Source organism: Lycium barbarum, chromosome 12 (assembly GCF_019175385.1).
Source record: "Lycium barbarum isolate Lr01 chromosome 12, ASM1917538v2, whole genome shotgun sequence".
Taxonomy (NCBI): Eukaryota; Viridiplantae; Streptophyta; class Magnoliopsida; order Solanales; family Solanaceae; genus Lycium; species Lycium barbarum.
The window spans coordinates 19,180,663-19,198,451 of NC_083348.1; positions in this window are offsets into that span (position 1 = coordinate 19,180,663).

Below are 17,789 nucleotides of genomic sequence, written 5' to 3' on the forward strand. Positions count from 1 at the left end.
TCTTGTGCTCACCCTATAGACGCTCAGAAAATCCCGAAGCGACTATCAGCCATGAGAAAACGAAGTAGATCCAACTTGGAATTCTGCATTCATAAAAGAATGCAGCAAGTACAGGTAAGTACAAAACCACAGTACTGGTAGGTATCATAGGCCGACTAAGTATAGCTAACAAAATGCAAACAATAAAGTAAGATAAGCAGATAAATCATCAAGTATAAGTCAGAACCCAATACACGTCATCACCTAGGTGGTAGCATCTAAACCCAAGTGTGCCAAGTCTCAATATATCCAATCTGAATCCAAACAACACACGTACATCTCTAGACCATCACAATATAAACCATAATGCAATGCAATGCGATAATGTATGAATGCAAATGCAATGCGGTGTACACTTGTACTCCGAACGAAAGTATCAACGTCTCCGAAGCGCAACCCATGGGGACTCGTAAAGTCCAATGTACCATTCGTTCCAGATCTTTGCCTAACGGACGGACGAGACTCCGAATCTTTGCCCACGGAGGACTTTCATCAGCACATCCTATGAGGGACCAGCGGAGTCCATGTACCTCACGGCTCTTGCACAAACCTCGGCAATCGCTACCACTCAACCACGATTTTGAGACAGCCATCGAAACCGGACCTCACGTCACTCTCATCCAAACTGAGCCCAGCTCATCATAGTGTTTCCTAAAGTATCATCAATGTATCAACAGTATATCATGAAGGATGAGAATGCGTGTAATTCATGAGTCAACATCAATAATCATATCAATATCACAAGTACCAAGCATGGGTACGCCAACAATATCATGAAAAACTACACTAGTCATATAGAACACTATCTTCATATCAAATGTCAACAAGCAAGATACTATGATATCATGATCAAGATATATCAAGAGTCACCAATATTGCTATCACTACATGGCATCAAGCCAACAACAATAGAAAAAATCAAGTCACAACATAATGGGGTGGCTAGCCCCAATCACACAACAGGGCCTAACCTTAAACAATATCCAACCCAACTTCATAACCGAAGGTTTACATGCTTTCTCCGATAATATCATCTTAATATATGCTTCGTTAAACGAAGTCTCACTATAGGGTAAACCATAACCTACCTGGAAGTCCGAACAACAATAACACCAACAATCACTCCTTAGCTTTCCCTTTCTGCTGAGCCTCAATATCAAGAAAGTCGAAGCATATTCGAATAATAGAATTAGAATCAAGAAGAACATCAAAATCAACCCTACTTCTATCAAGACCCAAATTTCAAACCTATGGAATAGGGTGTATGAACAAGAAGGGTGAAATTAGAGATCTAAAGGTCCCAACATGAAATTAAACCTCTAGATGATAAATTCCCATCATTAGCCAACTAGAATAATCAACAATTTACTCTAATTCGTACTCAAGGTAAAACCCTCGAAATTGGGTATAAACCCTAACTCCTAAATCCACAAATTAGCCTCTAATTAGGAAGAAGTTATGAAATAAGGGTTCTACTCATCAATTCAATGCTTATTGAAGCTAACCCAACCAACAAATCATTAATCTTCCATTACTTAATGAACTAACAAGAGAAGGGAGTCTAAGATGATTAGGAATAATGGAATAGCAAAGAGATTAGAAGGACTTACCACTAAGAATCCTCTAGCATTGTTCCCAAGAGCTCAATTTTCGGAATAGAAATAAATGAGAGACTAAGGGCTTTTAACACTTCATTTTAATGAACTAACTGTTCGTCACCCGCTTCCTCGACAAGATTGCCACTCCAGCGGTCCCATGACCGCTACAACAGTCATGTCCAAATGGCACAGACCACTTCAGCGGTAAGGTAACCACTATAGCGGTACCGCTGCCATGGTGCTGGTGCCGCCAAAGCGGGCACCAGACACCAGAAAATTTTTCCAAGTTTCACAACTCAACCTGAAATTTTGACTAACTCCTGAGGCCATCTACTCACAAACCATATACCACATATAAAAACATGCTACGAACTCACCCGTGGCCTCTAAATTCCTAACGGAGGTCTCATTGACCAAATCAACCCCTGGTACCTCAATTCCAGCTTCCCAACCCTAGTCCAAAAATGTATTCGAGTGCATTGAGAATCGAACTAGCTGTACACATAAGTTCTTAATGACCATCCGGCCTTCTCGAAATCAGCGAATTTATAAAAAAGGTCCGTTTATCCAAAAGTCAACTTTGAGTCAACTCTTTTTTGCTTAAAGCTAATTTTCCCACAAAGTCATCAAAATCAACCCCCGAACACCTCGGGAAGCCTGTGAACTGTCCCCTCGTGTTATACCCCGTATATTTATACGTCGAATTATTCGCAAGCAAATTGACTCAAGTTAAAGGCAGAATCATTTTCGAACACGAAATAGAAATCTTTAATTTTCAATTTTAATTAGAACATAAATTGTTTATAAATTTTAATTAGTGTAAACATATTATGGGAGATTAGGGATTAATTAATTATGATTAAATAATTAAGTAGGGATTAGTGATTAATTAAGATTAATTAAGTCGGCTAATTATATAATTAAAGTTGGCCCCATCCGATTCTTTAATTAAAAGAAATAATAATAACAATAAAAAAGAATGTATCAAGGTGATGATTCACCATGGTGGGCACGTGGAGGGACATTAGAATTCATATAAATAGCCTAGCTAATGATCAAAGTTAGCATTCATTTTCATTTTTTTTTTGCAAATTGAAGCTTAAGAGAGAAAAAATAAAACAAAAGGAGCAGCCATGGCTGCTACTGTTCACGGCCAGCCATGGCTGTTTAAAAAAAAAAAAAATTTGCTTTGATTTAATTCCAAGGCATGGCTGTTTAAAAAAAAAAAAATTCTTTGATTTAATTCCAAGGTGATTTACAAGTTCAAGGAGGTGGTAGCAACATTGGATATTGAATCGAGGAAGAAGAAATTGCAAAATTGGAGCAATTAAGAGTAGAAATTCCTCCGAGAAAATTTTGGTAAAATTTTCTTGTTTTATGGTGTAATTGTGTTAATAGTGTTGTAATGGAGTTATTAAAATTGGATTGGACGAAATCGGAAGTAAGAAAATACATGAAATTGTTATTATGTGAAATCGTGGGTTGAAATGGATTTAGAATTGTTATGGGCTGAGTTGTGAGAATTTTATGTGTATATTGTTGTTGTTGGTATTTCTGTGTTGACAGGAGAATAATTGAAAATTCGGGTTAGGCGAATATATAAAGGAAATGCTGCCCGATTTCCGTTAAGTCCTTGAATAGTGAACAACCCTAAAGGAGAAGTATAAATTAAAGAATAAGTTCTATAAAGTGATGGGCTACGGTTTACGAACTAGAAAGTATGGTTACTGACGATAACATTACTTGTATATTAAATAGGCTAAAAGAGCGACAAAGCGAACGGGTTCGCGATTAATCATTAACAGGTATGTAAAGCTGTCCCTTCTTTCTTTTGGAATGTCTTAGATTTAAGTGATGGATGATATGAGCTTTGGGGTAATCCTATTCATAAGTCTTCAGTGTAATTCATGATTCTTATTCACTTCTTGATATTATAAATCTTAAGTAATTGAGCTACTGCCCCTCGAGTCCGCTATACGTTGGAGAGTAGTTGGGATGTGAAAGGTCCTATTCTTAAAGACTCTATGATGATTAATGTCCTTGACTTTCAATAGCTGTTTCGCATTATCTTGATACATGACATGTGATTCCTGAGGCTCTATTTGATATAGTTCATATTGATATTCAAAGAGTACTTAACATGACTATTGCCGTGATATTCGAGTGTTAGTCAGTCTACTTATTCTATTGAGTCTCAGGTGATGATGTCGTTGCATATAGTTGCTCATGATATTCTACTCGTGCTTACTGTTATTGTATCATTCACCGAGTCCCGGGCCGGGTATGTATTCGTGCACAGTTTCACTGCATTGTTCACCGAGTCCCTCACTAGAGGGCCGGGTACGTTATATGATGATATGATGATGTGATGATACGATGATATGATTATGGCACCGATTCCCAGGATGGGCCGGGTACGGTATACGTGTACACGACTTTATTCACCGAGTCCCTCACTAGAGGGCCGGGTACGGTATATGTATATGATGATATGATGGTATGATGACATGATGATATGATTTTATTCACCGAGTCCCATAATGGGCCGGGTACGGTATATGATAATGATATGCATGACTTTGTTTCGTAAGGCACAGGTACAGTGATTTCTTGAGTATCATACTTGTCTCCTGGAATCTCAACTTCAGTTATGATCTTCCTTATTGTATTTCATACTTTATATACTCAGTACATATTCTGTACTGACCCCTTTCTTCGGGGGGCTGCGTTTCATGCCCGCAGGTACAGATAGTCGGTTAGGCGACCCTTTAGCATAGGACTACTACTCAGCTATTTTGGAGAGCTCCGTTGTTCCGGAGTCTAGACTTTTAGTACAGATCTTATGATATATATATATATGTATATGTTATCCAGGGGTACGACGGGGCCCTGTCCCGTCATATGTGTGGGTTGTGTATAAGTTTTGTTCAGCTGTGTCTATACGATGTGCTATGATATGATGTCAGTCTGTAGTAGCAGCCTTGCCGGCTTGCACATGACATGATATTGATATGTAGTGGCAGCCTTGTCGGCTTGCATATCATTCTATGATTTGATCAGTTGTGACTTCTTAGGAGACAATTTATCTGAATATACATATATGATGACGCTATGAACTTTCGGAGTTCTTTTGTAAAGTTCCATATTGTTCATAGTTTCAGTTTGACTATATCTGATAGGTATGTATACGGGTGTCCAGGTCGGGCACTAGTTATGGCCTACGGGGTTGGGTCGTGACAAAAGTGGTATCAGAGCAGTTCCTCCTCGGAATGTCTACAGATCGTGTCTAGTAGAGTCTTGTTTATCGGTGTGTTGTGCACCACATCTATAAACAGGAAGCTACAGGACATTTAGGATGTTACCTTTCTTTCATATCTAAGATCGTGCGATAGAGCCCAGCCATAGGAAATGAAATTCCTTATACTAACCTTTGATTTCAGCTGAAGAACGACATCGACAGAAGAAAGCGACTGATGATATTGGAAGCTACACAGTACACAGGTAAGTAACGGTGCGAAAGAGGCATGTTGGATAAGGTGAGAATATTGAAATATGATTGAAATGTAAAGTTGGAGGATGAAAGCGAAGGTGGATAGAAAAGTATAACAGAACAGATCGTTAAAGGATCAGGTACGTCTCGAGGTGCGATATGTGAGGTAAGTCCCGACACCTTTATACTTTTTTGGGAAATTGGGAGCCCTGTGTGGCTATGATACGATATGGTATATACGTATACATGTTGGCCCTGTGAGGCATTGTTGGTATTTCCTGCGTGCATGTTTTGAGATAGTAAGAAATACAGAGAAAACTCTGCCAAAATTTTCCTAGAAATGAAAAGGGAATGAGGTATAAGTTCGTAATATTCTTGAAAGGTCGTGTCGATAGTGATAGGATTTGACTAAGTGGTGAGTACAGCTGACTTCGAGGAATAAGTTAACCGTTGAATTGATAGTAATAGTAATTATGAGGTCGGTATCGATATGGTAAATTTATCATGTTGGATTAAAGTTTAAGAGATACCTTCCATGTCATCCGTAAGAGGCACCGTTCTTATTTGGAAAATGTTATTTCAAAAAAGCATATAGGAGTCGCAAAGTTTGGAATTCATTTAAACGGACCAGAATACTTTCCAACCACATTTTGCCTTAGAAAAAGGCTCACGTTGAAGGGAAAAAACGTCCGGTAATTGAGTTTCACTTTTATTGAAAAGTACAAAGCATACAACCAGTAGTTTATGGACTAAATGATTCGTTCACGACTCAAGAATAAATCGGGAGGTAAACCATGTGAATTAAGCAATAAAAGTCTCGTGGTGATTGTCGAATTCTAGTTCTTCTTGTGTGGTTTCGAAGGACGCTTCATGGTGACATAATCTTGGAGTGGGAGTGTTCTAGTGTTCGTGAGGTAACATTTCATCATGTCCTTGAGTTTATTAGTTTTTAATCAACTAATTGAAGATAGAATTTGTGGAAGGAAAACTCAACTTGTGAGCTGTTATGGATCATGTGTTCCACGTGTTGTTGATGCAATGCTAGGACAATTCGGAAGGGCTTGTGATACTAAGGGGTGATTTAGAAAAAGGTGGCAAATTTCAACAAAATATTTTATTGAGGTATCGAGTGAACCGATAAGTAGGGATAAACTACGACGAGTTTATAGTTAAAAGGAGTAGTAGTATGATTGAGAAAAAAGTACGGAGGAGGAAGAATTATGATAAATTATGAAGGTATTGATAAGACAGCTTGTGAGATATCAAGGATAAGATTGATCAAAAAGGGTGAAGATTTAAATACGCCTTGTCCACAGAGTGTAATTAAAACATAGTAAGAATCGCGAATAAGGTTAAGAAGTGTTACGTTATAGGTGGATTACTAACAGGATGTAATGTGAATACCATAAGGATTGTTATAGAAATGAGTAAAGCCTAGTGAGGAAGTAACTAAAGGGTATGATGTGATCAGTGTGAAACGGAAAATCAAATGTAGAACAAATAAGAAGGAATTTATAAGGTCCTACAGGGAAAGCTCAGAATAGAGATCAAGTAGTAACGAAAGTGGAAGCGAGCTCAGGAAGAGAAGGAGTTAATAGAAGGAAGAAGATAAGAAGCAAGCGAGTGGGAATTACAGTGTAGCGAAGTGTTATGATGTGTATAGCTAAGAAAACGAGTAAAATAAGTGACATAATTGTGAAAGACCTACCTAAAGGAAGATGAGTAATGAGACAGAATAAATACCAGAAATGACTGGTATGATAAGAACAAATAGAGATGAACAGAATATGTTTCAAAAATGAGAAAGGGGTTATGTAGAAGTAGTGTTTTCCGAAGGATACAAGAGTAGCATGAGATTCCTCATGCATAGAATAAAAGATGGACATAAACTGGAGAAATGAAAGGGATACTAAAGGAAGTACCCAAGACAGACGTAATTAATTGAGTATGGGTATAGAATAAAAGGGAAATATATAGCTACGAACTTAAGGTGTAGTACGACGAGAAGATGATAAGACAAGACCACTATTAAGACGACTTTGATATGATTTTGAGTAATTTAGAAGTTAGCGTTGGGTATACAACAAGAATGAAAGAGTGTGAGGCATAAAGGAGTACTGCGTGTATGTGACTTCACCTCGGAAAATAGAGAAATCCCTAAAGGACAAGGATTGTAGATTTGCGAAACACCTGATGTATTGTGAGGTTATTAGAGGAAACAGTTGATATCCGTTGGGATAAAGATAGTGTTATAAGAAGGCTTGGGACACTTACCATTAGAATATAAGTGCTACCGAATGGAGAATTTGAAATGACTATAGGCACTAGCTAATTACTGATTGGAATGAATGGAATGTGGCTTCGGATAAATTTCTACATTAATTACATTACTCGAGTGCCAACCATCAGATAAGATTTTGTACTATATATCGAGAGTTCTCGTACCTTCGTGATTTTGTTAAGGTTTTGTACGTGGATAATCAAAGTTATAAATTATAAAGAAAAGACATGGATATGGTACAGTATACCAAGTGAATTGGAAAGAGGATCAGATGAATTTGAGATTGGAAATAGGTATAAGTACACCATTAAGGGGGAAGCGAGTGAGATAAATGCAAGTGTAAGATGGAAATAATTGACACCGCAATATATTTGCTATGGATGCTTAAACTTCAAGTGAGAACCCTTGCTGAAACAAGTTAGTAAGATCTGAAAACCAGCAATAAAGGGGAGAATTCAGGATGGTACTTGAGACAGTGCTGAGGAATTGTTTGTAAAGATCTTGAATGATAGGATATTAGAAAGTAGGTGCTTATAAAAAGGGAAGAATATGACAAGAGAATGGTAACGAGTAACTTAAAAGATATTATAAAGGATAGCAAGGCTATACTGGATTAGAGGTTAAGATGCTGACAACGGAGTTATTGGCTAATGATAATGTGACATATAAGTAGCAAAGGAGAGAGGATAGGGAATCTCCTATAGTAGAATATGAGAGAATTTAATGGTAAGTAAAGGAAGGGAAAGGAGTATGACAAAATAGGCAGCAAGTGAGTTTTAGTACAATAAGATATGTAGAGCAGAATAAACCAGGGGAAGGAAAGACTATGACTAAAATTGGATGCACTTTGTACGAATTGTACAAAAGTAGTTATGCAACCTACGCCTATTTGTATGCTAAGGATGAGACCAAGTAAGTACTTGATAAGAAGGGTAAGAATTCAATAACAACAATACGGTTGCAATATTTTGGGTACATCAAAGAAAGGTGTAAGATGGTTTGAAGCAAAACTACAGAGATGAAATTAGTACTGAGGGCAAAAGCCATAGTTGAGCCCTAACATCCATTGAAAGAGATAAGAGAAGAATATAGGGTTTGCATAAAGACTAGCGAGGCGACACTAAGGTATTTTCTGGGCTGATTTGAGCACCTACACGTACTCGTGTAAAGATTGCAATAAGATATGTGATAGGTGAGCTAAGATCAAAGTTGAGTAAAGGGGCAATAGAAGAGTTTGAGTCAAAAATAAAGAAACGACACGAGATGATATGCCTAAAGTATTGCCGGTCAGGTTAAGGGAAATTACGAAATGATTTAACCGAGACAATTAGAACAAGCGGGTTACTGGTTACTGGATGACAGTAAAGTTATAATATGATTGGACCCTGGCGCTATTTGATAGCCGACCCTAAAGATCGAGATCAACAAGTAAAAACAAGTGATAGTTAAAGACCTTCAAAAGAAAGTCAGAAAGTGATGCATGATGCTGAGGGTTCCAGAATACGGACTGTAATAGCAGAGTAAAGCAAGGATATTGGAGTACAAAAATGTTACCCTCTGGGAGATTTCGTTTTACTTGTAAAACCTGTGAAGGGTCTACAGGTTACCAGAGGCATGCAATACTCCAGGGATATTAAAGTCTAATGAACCGACAAAAGACGTCTGCGCGTTATTAAAATCATATTTAAAGATTGAGAGGTAAGATAAAGGAAACGATGCCTTAAGGGAATAACTATAGGAGAAGAAGGGGCCAAGTTAAGAATAAATGCACAAGGAAGAAAGTAAGATTTCAACGGAAGAGCTCACAATACAACTGACGATGGAACGCGAAGTAAGAGGAGGGTAAAGGCAATGACGTGGAATTATTACCTCGTGAAGCAACAGACGGAGGAGATATTACAGGAATGACTATGTAGAGGCCTGGATTGCGTTATAATGAGTCTTAGCGAATCGACCAATGGAAGAGGTATGTGAAGGGCGTAATTGAATAAGAGGACACTTGAGAAAGTATTGGGAACTCAGGATCAGTTTAACATTCGAGGACGAATGTTCTAAAGGGGGGAAGAATGTTATACCCCGTATATTTATACGTCGAATTATTCGCAAGCAAATCGACTCAAGTTAAAGGCAGAATCATTTTCGGACACGAAATAGAAATCTTTAATTTTCAATTTTAATTAGAACATTAATTGTAGGTATTAGTGATTAATTAAGATTAATTAAGTTGGCTAATTATATAATTAAAGTGGGCCCCACACGATTCTTTAATTAAAAGAATTAATAATAATAATAATAATAATAATAATAATAATAATAATAATAATAATAATAATAAAAAAAAATCTATCAAGGTGATGATTCACCATGGTGGGCACGTGGAGGGACATTAGAATTCATATAAATAGCCTAGCTAATGATCAAAGTTAGCATCCATTTTCATTTTTTTTGCAAATTGAAGCTTAAGAGAAAAAAGAAAAAACAAAAGGAGCAGCCATGGATGCTACTGTTCACGGCCAGCCATGAATGTTTAAAAAATAAATTTGCTTTGATTTAATTCCAAGGTGATTTACAAGTTCAAGGAGGTGATAGCAACATTGGATATTGAATCGAGGAAGAAAAATTGCGAAATTGGAGCAATTAAGAGTAGAAATTCCTCCGAGAAAATTTTGGTAGGATTTTCTTGTTTTATGGTATAATTGTGTTAATAGTGTTGTAATGGAGTTATTAAAATTGGATTAGACAAAATCCGAAGTAAGAAAATACATGAAATTGTTAATATTCGAAATCGTGGGTTGAAATGGATTTAGAATTGTTATGGGCTGAGTTGTGAGAATTTTATGTGTATATTGTTGTTGTTGGTATTTCTGTGTTGACAGGAGAATAATTGAAAATTCGGTTTAGGCGAATATATAAGGGAAATGCTGCCCGATTTCCGTTAAGTCCTTGAATAGTGAACAACCCTAAAGGAGAAGTATAAATTAAAGAATAAGTTCTATAAAGTGATGGGTTACGGTTTACGAACTAGAAAGTATGGTTACTGACGATAACATTACTTGTATATTAAATAGGCTAAAAGAGCGACAAAGCGAACGGGTTCGCGATTAATCATTAACAGGTATGTAAAGCTGTCCCTTCTTTCTTTTGGAATGTCTTAGATTTAAGTGATGGATGATATGAGCTTTGGGGTAATCCTATTCATAAGTCTTCAGTGTAATTCATGATTCTTATTCACTTCTTGATATTATAAATCTTAAGTAATTGAGCTACTGCCCCTCGAGTCCGCTATACGTTGGAGAGTAGTTGGGATGTGAAAGTTCCTATTCTTAAAGACTCTATGATGATTAATGTCCTTTACTTTCAATAGCTGTTTCGCATTATCTTGAAACATGACATGTGATTCCTGAGGCTCTATTTGATATAGTTCATATTGACATTCAAAGAGTACTTAACATGACTATTGCCGTGATATTCGAGTGTTAGTCAGTCTACTTATTTTGTTGAGTCTCAGGTGATGATGTAGTTGCATATAGTTGCTCATGATATTTTACTCGTGCTTACTGTTATTGTATCATTCACCGAGTCCCAGGCCGGGTATGTATTCGTGCACAGTTTCACTGCATTGTTCACCGAGTCCCTCACTAGAGAGCTGGGTACGTTATATGATGATATGATGATGTGATGATACGATGATATGATTACGGCACCGGGTCCCATGATGGGCCGGGTACGGTGTACGTGTACACGACTTTATTCACCGAGTCCCTCACTAGAGGGCCGGGTACGGTATATGTATATGATGGTATGATGACATGATGATATGATTTTATTCACTAAGTCCCATAATGGGCCTGGTACGGTATATGATAATGATATGCATGACTTTGTTTCGTAAGGCACAGGTACAGTGATTTTTTGAGTATCATACTTGTCTCCTGGAATCTCTACTTCAGTTATGATCTTCCTTATTGTATTTCATGCTTTATATACTCAGTACATATTCCGTACTGACCCCCTTTCTTCGGGGGGCTGCGTTTCATGCCCGCAGGTACAGATAGTCGATTTTGTGACCCTTCAGCATAGGACTACTACTCAGCTGTTTTGGAGTGCTCCGTTGTTCCGGAGTCTAGACTTTTAGTACAGGTCTTATGATATATATATGTATATGTTATCCAGGGGTACGACGACGCCCTGTCCCGTCATATTTCGCTATTCGTACTCCTAGAGGTCTGTAGACATACATGGGTTGTGTATAAGTTCTGTTCAGCTGTGTCTATATGATGTGCTATGATATGATGTCCGTCTGTAGTGGCAGCCTTGCCGGCTTGCACATGACATAATATTGATATGTAGTGGCAGCCTTGTCGGCTTGCGTATCATTCTATGATTTGATCAGTTGTGACTTCTCATGAGACAATTTATCTGAATACACATATATGATGACGCTATGAACTTTCGGATTTCTTTTGTAAAGTTCCATATTGTTCGTAGTTTCAGTTTGACTATATCTGATAGGTATGTATACGGGTGTCCAGGTCGGGTACTGTGACACCTCGGGTCAAAAGTGAGCTAACTAAGGTTAGAAAAGGGTCCAAAGGATAAAAAATACAATAACGACCAAACAGTTACAGTTTTGGATTAGAATCCTTGTACGGTGACTTTTGGATTTTTGTGTTGTAATAGTTAGGACTTCCACACTTACATTATTGTTCTATGGCATGACTAATTTTGATTTAATCATGTGTTTAATTTATTGTGAACTAAATCAATTGACTAAGTAAAAATAAATGGACTTGAATGAGTAGATGGTTAAACGTATTGGTTCGCCCACTAGGAGTTAGTGTGGGATGCCAGTCATGGCGGGTTGGGTCATGACAGAGTTGGCATCAGACCATTAGGTTCATCGATCTCATCATACAAGGACATGTCTAGTAGAGTCTTGCGTATAGGTATGGAGACGTCTGTACTTATCTTCGAGAGGCTACTGGATATTAGGAAAAGTCCCTTCCTTTTTTTCTTTCGTGCTCCTGGATTCCAATTGGTATCTGGATGATTCAAATTGGTATCTGACTATCCTTCATTCTCTCGCAAATGGTGAGAACACGTGCGGCAGCAGCCAGATATAGAGGTGGAGACAGAAGAGTAGGTAGAGGGGCAACGCCGGTTGGGGGCGGAGTTTCAGTAGTTGATCCCGTGCCTCCAGTGGCCCTTAATGAGGTCGCAAAAAATGCAGCCGCACCAGCTCAGCCAGCGGCAGTGCCAGCTCTGCCAAGGGCTGCAGCTGCTCCAGGTTTACCAGATGCAATGGCTCAGGTGCTGAACTAGTTACTCGGGTTAGCACAGACTGGAGCGATACCGGCCGTTCTAGCAGGTAGGGATGCAGGGATGGCGGCCACAAGTGCGGACAGAGAGAGGGGTTGTTTAGCTTATTTGGCACATATTCGTGATACCAGTACAGATACTGCACCTATTGATTCAGCTCCAGTGGTACGTGAGTTTGCGGATGTGTATCCCGGGACTTGCCAAGTGTGCCACTTGACCATGACATTGACTTCCGGATTGATTTAAACCTAGGGACTCATCCTATCTCTATTCCACCCTATAGGATGGCGCCAACAGAGTTAACGGAATTGAAAGAGTAGTTGCAAGATCTCATAAGTAACGGGTTTATTCTCCCTAGTGCCTCTCCTTGGAGTGCTCCTGTATTGTATGTTAAAAAGAATGACGAGTCTATGCGCATGTGTATTGATTATCGTCAGCTGAATAAGGTTACTATCCAAAACAAGTATCCCATCCCCCGTATTGATGATTTGTTTGATCAGCTACATGGAGCTTATGTGTTCTCTAAAATTGACTTAAGGTCAGGGTATCACCAGTTAAAGATTCGGGCAGAAGATGTTCCTAAGACAGCCTTCAGGACCAGGTATGGACACTATGAGTTCTAGGTTATGTCTTTTGTGCTTACTAATGCCCTAGCTGCATTTATGGATCCGATGAACAGTGTTTTTAAGCCCTATTTGGATTCCTTTGTGATAGTGTTCATTAGTGATATCCTGGTGTATTCTAGAAGTAAGGAGGATCTTGAGAAACATTTGAGGATTGCTCTTGGGGTATTGCGGGAAAAGAATTTGTATGCTAAGTTCTCCAAGTGTGAATTTTAGTTGTCTTCTGTGTCCTTCTTCGGGCATGTAATTTCGAAGGAGGGTATTATGGTGGACCCGCAGAAAATTCTGGCAGTCAGGGAATGGGATAGGCCTATGTTAGTGACCAAAATCCGTAGTTTCGTGGGTCTGGCTAGCTATTATCGTCGATTTGTGAAGGGGTTTGCCTCTATTGCTTTTCATTTGACCTGTATGACTCAGAAATAGGTACCATTTTAGTGGTTCGACGAGTGTGAGGAGAGATTTCAAAAGCTCAAGACCTTGTTGACGACAACTCCTATTCTAGTATTGCCCGTGGAGGGCAAGAATTTTGCTGTTTATTGTGATGCTTCACGCTTTGGTTTGGGTGCTGTTTTGATGCAGGAAAAGAAGGTGATTGCTTACGCTTCTAGACAGTTAAAAGTGCATGTGAAGAACTATCCTACTCATGACTTGGAATTGGCAGCAGTGGTGTATGCGCTGAAAATGGAGGCACTACCTGTATGGTGTCCGTTGTGAGGTGTACACTGATCATCGTAGCGTACAACATGTGTTCACTCAGGGGGATCTGATGTCATGACCAAAACCGGAGGGCCGCGACTGACACCCAAGACCCTACTCGGCTGAGTGCCATACTACTATTCCATCCATGAGTCACAACTTTTTGTGAACCTTCAATTTATGAAATAGCTCTTCCGTCAAGTAAAACAGGATAAACTTTTCAATAAAACTCTTTCGTCAAATCAGGGACTTCTCCCTTATCGTTAATTCGAATAAAACCTTTAGTCACAATAAAATCTTTAAAAAAAAGCATAAAACACATCGACCTGCATGGTCGCTTTACACAACAGTCGGCATCTCGACGCACTATCCACAGGACACTGTCTGCAAAAATCTCTAACATACACGAGATACCATAACATAAGTATTTTGACTCGGCAACACTCCGAACTGAGATGGAGCTTACCAATCCGGCTGATAACCTGGGAACATCGTCCTATAGCCAATGTCTTCTACTCATTTTTATCCACTTGCGTGGCACGAAACGCAGCGCCCCTAGGGAAAGGGACATCAGTACGAATAATGTACCGAGTATGTAAGGCAGATCTGAAGCAATATATCTAAACTCAAGTAATAAGGATGTAATAGACTCAATCTGTACCTGTAGCCAACACTGCAAATTATGTACATGCATATGAACATTTAATGCATCATGAGTATACATATGTATGTATGTATGTATGTATGTATGTATGTATGTATATATATATATATATATATAATGCATGCCTTCGCCCTGCTCGCAGCCCCTTCGGGCATAATAACATAATGGCTCCTTCGGGCATCATAATCATCGTATACCAGCTGATCAGTTGGTTTGCGTATATAACGCCTTAGCCCATTTCCCCATCCCCATGAAATGATGTCATGCATGTATATAAATATGCAAATGCATGAAAATCTTTGGAAACCATCAAAAGACTCCATTTGGAGCAACTTTTAGTTCAAGACGGGAACTTCTTCCCTTTTCTCAAAAATGGGAACTTCTTCCCCTTTTTCTTAAAAATGGAAACTTCTTCCCCTTTTCATTTTTCTCCTTCGAGACTCAAAAATCAAATGTGAAATGCATAGAAATAAGGAAACCTTATGAATGTCTCCTTCAAGAGTTAGATATCGTTATGAAATCGTACAACTTATGGATGCCCCTTCGGGCTTAAGAAGTCAAGGAACTCAGGATATTCTACATCTAGGAGTGGATTCATTATGGATATCATTACGCTTCACGCTTGTCATAGATCATGCCAAAAAGAAGGAAATGATAGCCTTAACATACCTGGAAGCTCGCTTTTTAAATTTCCTGTCACGACCCAACTAGGGGCCGCGATGGGTACCAGGGCCTAACCGCTGAGCACCGCTCGCTCTATTACCCTCCTTACTCGATTAGTGCCTTATCATCACATTTATGCTCAAAACATGGAAAAAGATCATAACTTATATGGAAACATAAATACTTGGGTATATAGAAAAGTTTGGTACATCAAAATAATGAGTGTACGTATACATGAAAGATGTGAGACCATGCTACCCACACTACGTATCTACGAGCCTCTACTGACATACTATACAATGGACGGAACAAGACTCCGTCATGCCCAGAATATATATATACATATGTACCAAAAGAGAAATCACAAGCACCTCCGAAAAATGGAGTGCTCTCAACAGCTGACAACTCCTAAGTATCTGGATCAAGCTCGCCTCTCTGTCTACCTGTGGGCATGAACACAGCGTCCAAAGAAGGGACGTCAGTACGAATATTGTACTGAGCATGAGAGGCATGAACAGTGAAGAAAGGCATCAATAATATAATGAGAGCATCAATATAAAGCATATGGATCTGACTGATAATCATACATGGAATAATGCATGCTGTCTTACTCATACTTATCATCGTAACATGTATGCATCATATGCAAGCTGCCCGCCCATGTCGTAACGGTGTGATAATCAATAATATACGCCCGCGTCCAGGCCTCCCGTGTCTGGGGTACCATCTCATGCCGCCCACTAGTGGTGTCTGCCCACGTCCGAAGGTCGTGGTGTATCCGTATCGCCACCCGCCTGTTAGGCCCCGTGTGTTCGTACAATTGGAAATCGAGAAATAACTATGACTCGGGTGTTAGAAGGACATAAATTAATTTTTGAGAATATGACTATGTTGGATATGGAATTATTAATGTCAAGACCTCGGGGAAGGCCGAGGGTAAATTTGGAATTTCGGAAATTAGTTTCGGGAATTACAAAACGGGACTTTCCTCGGATTGGGCCAAGAAAAATGCAATGCAAAACTAAGGCCCAAGATCAAATGGGGGCCGGCCATGGTGAGGCCCAAATCCATTTTTAAAAGGGGCATGTGCTAAGCACATGACCCCTAAGTGGATATATATGAGGAATACTTGTATTATTCAAGGAAAAGATCATAAAATCAAGAACACCAAGAGAGAGAGGGTTCGGCCGAACCATAGAGGAAAAGAAAAGAAAAATTTTCCTAGCTTGTGTTGTGGCTTAAAAATCTTGTTCTTTACATACTTGTGAAGTACTCAAGGCCCTCTTCAACGGGGTATAATTAGTTTGGCACGAGGACGGCGTTTTCGACAAGTCGGGGTTTCAAGAAAGGTATGAATTCTTACCCTCTAATGTTATAGAATTGCTATGAATGGGTTAAGGATTGGAAGTAGACGAGAATCCCGTAATTTGGACATAAATGGAAACGTGTGGGTGTGTGTTTGTAGTAGGTTTGGCCGTGAGCCATAAATGGGAAAATTGGTGTGAATTGATCTTGTTTAAGTTGGTAGAATGTGTTGTTGTGGCCCTTATATCGTAAATGATTAATTGGTGAATGAAATTGGCTTTTAAAAAAAAAATGATTTTGAATATTATCGGAAAGCGTATACCTTCGGTATCTTTATGTATATCAATGTATATCTTGGGTGTTATGGACTTTAAATGTGAATCTATATCGATGTTGATGAATTCGGAATGAAACTACGTGAGTTAGAATGTTCGTAAGTGCATTTTAGATGTTTTGAAGAATTTGGGAAATAATGGATTTTTATGCAATTTCGTGTATGGCATGGTTTGTAATTAGAATGTGATTGTATAAGTTTGAATGTGGGAATACATACAATTATGTAAGTATAGAATTGGAGTTGTGAAAGTTTGAATGAAAAGTTGCCAACTTAAGAAGTCATGAAAAACTTTGAAACTAGAATGGTGTTATTGTTGTTTGTTTTGGTTGTTGATGTGTGGGCTGTTGTAGTTGGTTAATTTGAGCCGAGCTATGCCTCGGGGATGTTAGATTTATAGGGGAAGTGCTGCCGAAATTTCGGTAGGCAATTGTGAAGTTAAAGGCATTTCTAAGCCTAAGGATCTCATTTGGTAACTTTGACCATTTGCAGATTTTTGACGAAACGGGACGAGACATTTGGAAGAGCTTACGACGTCTGTGAGGTATGTAAAGCCTCCCACTCTTTCATTTGGCATATCTTAATGTGTCAGTCGAATAGGAGACCTTTCGGAGCATTTCTGCTCCTCGAAACCCGATCCACAGAAAAGTTACTATTCATTCAATTCTATTGAAGCCTAAAGGCTCCAATTTGGCTAGAATGCCACTATTCGTCCGAAACCTATCGAAATGTGGTCGGGTAACCTAGGAATGATAATGTATGACCTTTGGCATATAA